The sequence below is a fragment of the Monodon monoceros genome, unplaced genomic scaffold (genome assembly GCF_005190385.1).
Source record: "Monodon monoceros isolate NGI ecotype Baffin Bay Population unplaced genomic scaffold, NGI_Narwhal_1 Super_Scaffold_6, whole genome shotgun sequence".
NCBI classification, from domain to species: Eukaryota; Metazoa; Chordata; class Mammalia; order Artiodactyla; family Monodontidae; genus Monodon; species Monodon monoceros.
In genome coordinates this window covers 70,126,598-70,131,167 of record NW_021703783.1, presented here as the reverse complement: position 1 = coordinate 70,131,167, position 4,570 = coordinate 70,126,598, and the positions used below count along the sequence as shown (strand labels likewise).

Sequence of the window (4,570 nt, the reverse complement as noted above, 5' to 3'; positions counted from 1 at the left end):
TCAGTCCTTATCACTGCCTTTGATGTACAGTTTGATCTTTCCTAAATAGCTCCAAGCTTTGGTAGTGGTCATTCTGCTTCCTCACTGGTTGATTCAAAATCCGTAATTACCTCTAGGTCCAAAGGAGAAGATTAACAGAACTTAGCCTAATTGCTTGTTTTTGTAGAGCTGTTAAAAAAGATTTGGGCTCCAGAAACAGAGGGTGTAGCCAGACAGAGGCAGCCTGGAGTTCAAAAGTCTTGTAATCTTTGGCTCCACAGGCCTATAAAATTGAAGTGTTGACTGAATGCAAACAGCCTGCAGTCTAAGAGGCCCAGGCCCATCGGTCATTTGAAGAGGCGGGGTTTCCATAAGGGTTCTGGACTGAGCGGTTAACGGATGGCCCCATTTGATTTCCCCTTCCTCATGAATGCAAGATCTGGAGCTCTCTGCCACACAACAAAGCTTTTCTTAGCTCCCGTGTTCCTGGAATTTAAGAATAAATGAGGCCTTTTGCAAAGGCCCGGAATGAAAGGAGTAAATTGGAAATATTAAGGGATGATTGTGCAGTAATAATGCACTCTTGTTTCTTGGTGCCACTCTTGAGGTAATTGTTACAGGCTTGTAATTTGTGAGCAAGAAATTAAGTTCAATATTAAAACGTGATTACAGGCAAGTAGGAGCAGGGGGCTCTTTTGGGAAAGTGTGAGCCATCAGTCACCTCCTCACCTCCAAATATTACAGGTTACCAGAGGTTATAAGATTTAACAATATGGAAAGTTTTGCTGGGTGAGAGGGTGTTTTAAAAACTTCACCTGGAAGGTCTTTCAAGTGGCTTTCTTAACAACAAATCGTGCTTTCTCACTCTCCATGGGGTTCTTAGGAAATCTCTGGGTATCTTTACAAAGGAAAAGTTTAAAGTATAGACTACATGTTATACCTGATGGATTTGTGGAATAAAAGATATATTATTTCATTTAAGAAGATGTAATAGAATATCACATTAAAGCTGGTTATGAAAAGATGTTAGAAGAACAATGAAGACAGACTTTATTTTTATTTTTATTTTTTAAACTAGGCAGAAATTGTAAAGGAACAATGGTTAAGCCTCTGTTTCCTTTTCTTTCTAAGCTGAATTTTTTGTCAGCAAGCTAATTTTCAGTTATTTTAGCACAAATATCTTTTAAACAAATTTAGAAACAGTATAAATGGAAATAAATATTTTTAAATGTTTTCAATGAATCTGTTTTTTAAATTTTTTCTTCTTCCTCTTCAGAGGAAGAATCTCTTAGTTTAGGAAATCTTTATTTTATATTATTTTCATATTTGCTTAAAAATAAGTACTTTCATCTTATTTTATCTTAATATTTGGACTTTTATAAAGTCAGGAGATTTCCTAAAATTACACCTACGTCACTGATCCCTATTCATTACTATATTTGAGTTTCTCAAGAAGAAAAACAAGGTTTGATATTTAAGAGCCTATTTTTTGTCTCCAACTTGAACTCATTTGTGATTTTTTGAAACTAAGAAACTAAATTAATTTGAGGTGCAAGTTTATAAAAAGAGGTACTTGTTATGGGAGTTTTGATGATTCCCATCTTTTTTTCCTCATAAACATGTCTGAAATCTATTATATTTTCCTCATAAAATGTCTGAATCTATTATATTCTAGAGGACACTGTCTCTTTGATGATGTGTCTTGCATTGGCCATGTTCTGACTTTCTGATACCTGGAAAAAATTTCAACACCCATTAAACAACTAGGTCTCAGAAAGTAGTTCCTGCCTTATCCATTCAGAAGGAACTTCTTAATTTAATTCTGAGTACAATGATTGACTACCCTGAGAAAGAATTATGTCAGTTCTGTGTGTTTTGGACCCAAGTCTCTTGCACCAGCTCTTTCTCCAACCCTAGGACATGGGTCCCACAGGTAATCAGAGAGAGAGGTCAGATGAAATGTGTGACTTGTGTGGCAGGGTTCAGGACTTAACTCACATGTCAATTCAGATGTGCAGAGAAACATAGCTCCTTTATTTTGTCTATTGCCTGTCCCCTTCCTGAGCTCCCACATGCTGGTTTGTGGGAAAACTTAATTAAATTTCCAGTATGTTTTAAAATTAGTTCAATCTGACAATTTAAATAACCCCTTTAGGTCATTCTCAGTCTCTCACATGAAGAAAAATATTGAGTCTTGGAGAGTTTCTATTTCCTCCTGCCCCATTTCTAACATTGAGTTGGTGTGAGTGGAAAGGTGAGTATTGCTCAAACTTGTGTAGCCCCGAGGCAAAGGAGAAGATTTGGGATTCTTTAAGGTGTGATGTCTTCTGAGCTCCAAGGTTATGGCCATTGATTACTGAATTCTCTCCCAGCTTTCAGAGCAGAGATCTGCAGAATATGAAGCTGTGGGTTGTTCTCTTGGCTCAGGAAATTCTACCAGTGTGGACTTTGGCTGCTTTGTGTCAGCCACCAAGTCTCTAGCAGTTCCTCCATCTGGCCTTCTGTTCTTGGGGTCCTCTTCAGCTGTGGAGTCCTTATGCTTTTCTGTGGTGGGCTCCATGGTTGGCCTGTTGGATTTCACTTTGAATCCAAGCAATGGGGAAATGCAGGTGGCTTGGGAATGCGAAATATCGAGGCTTCTTTACCTAACCACACTGCTAAGGTTTCTTTGAGTGGCTGTGCCTTAGATTGGATACTCTACTAAGTGGTCCCATTTCAGATTCTAAATTGGGGGTAGTGGATCTCATTGGTACTGCATGTGTGACATATTACCTCCTTTCATGGTGGAAGCCAAGATGGAAAAAATGTGAAGGCATGTGTTGACTTGTCTTTTTTCTTCTCTCTCTTTTTCACCATCTTATGTCCATAAAAGGACAGACTTTCTTCCACTTCCTTTAAGACACATCCTCTGTCTGCCATAGTGATGGCTTAGCTGTGAGAGGATAGGCATCCTTTCCACACCATGGCAGAACTCTATAATCTAAGTTCTTGGTATCCTAAAGGAAGTATTAAAGTGATCTGGAAAACCTTCTCTCTATGCAGTGATATGTCTGGCAAGGCTGTTGTCTTGGCCCATTACCCTATTTTGCATCTCAGAAGCTGCTTATAACTTTACTACACCTTGAATTTGCTCTGCAAAAAATACCAGTGTTTACCTTGCACGAACTGTATCACAGGCAGCTGTGACACCAGTTTGAGGATTTTGGGGAGTCTTGGAGGCTGAGCTAAGACCTATTGGTTCTGTTCTTATTTTCCTACAGCCCCTTGCTTCAGCAATATTCTTGATATTTTGCTAATTAAAATGGAAGCTAAGTGCTCGCTTTGGCAGCACATATACTAAAATTGGAATGATACAGAGAAGATTAGCCTGGCCCCTGCGCAAGGATGACTCGCAAATTTGTGAAGCGTTCCATATTTTTACTGTCAAACAGAGTGAAGTAAGTCAGAAAGAGAAAAATAAATACCGTATGCTAACACATATATATATGGAATCTAAAAAAAAAGGTTCTGAAGAACCTAGGGGCAGGACAGGAATAAAGACGCAGATGTAGAGAATGGACTTGAGGACACGGGGAGGGGGAAGGGTAAACTGGGACGAAGTGAGAGAGTGGCATGGACATATATACACTACCAAATGTAAAATAGATAGCTAGTGGGAAGCAGCCACATAGCACAGGGAGATCAGCCCGGTGCTTTGTGACCACCTAGAAGGGTGGGATAGGGAGGGTGGGAGGGAGACACAAGAGGGAGGAGATATGGGGATATATGTATATGTATAGCTGATTCACTTTGTTATAAAGCAGAAACTAACACACCATTGTAAAGCAATTATACTCCAATAAAGATGTTAAAAAAAAAAAACGGAAGCTAAATGTATTCTTATGATGTATGTATTCTCTTTCTGCCAAAATATAGCCTGCTGAGATGTTCACCATCTATTTCACCTCCAAACCCATCAATCAGTTTCTATTACCTTATCCTTCCTTATCTTTAGAGAAGTTCGTCTTAGTGAAATTATATATTTTTACTTGCTTGACTGCTTACTTTCTGTCTCTCTCACTACACTATAAGCTTGAAGAGAGGAAGGCTTTATCTGTTTTGTTCACTATGGTATTTCAATGCCTAGAACAGGATGTACTCATATTAGGGACTCAATAAAATATATGTTGAATAAACAAATTTATAAATAAATGGATGAATGAATAAATCTATATCCAGATTCTACAGTCAGTTGACTTTCTTTTCCTTCTAGGTTCAAGGTCTCTGCATAGGCTCATTAACAATGGCTGATTGTCAATGACATTACTATAGATGACTAAGCAATCATATTCACCGAGGTTAATTCTGAGTTGTGTTTTTATTTCAAAATGTTTTTGGCCTGAAAATTTCATTGGTTCATGGAGAACCTATTTTTTGGAATTGGAGAAGTGGTATCCTGACTGTGGAATCAATGGAAGGTAAATTCATGCAACATTCAACAAATGCTATAAACTCTTAATAGCACCCTATTCATTTGTTCATCATTATATTTTGGTACCCAACCCCACTACTTGACACATAGTAAGCATTCATTAATGTTTGTTGAATTAGT

General features: G+C 38.1%; 1 non-coding gene across 1 annotated transcript; it reads left to right on the top strand.

Moving 5' to 3' along the window:
• The first annotated feature begins 3,291 nt into the window (after window positions 1–3,291).
• On the top strand, window positions 3,292–3,398 carry LOC114886294. Its single transcript, XR_003791300.1, has one exon. It is a non-coding gene; the product is annotated as a U6 spliceosomal RNA (small nuclear RNA).
• The last annotated feature ends 1,172 nt before the right edge of the window (window positions 3,399–4,570 follow it).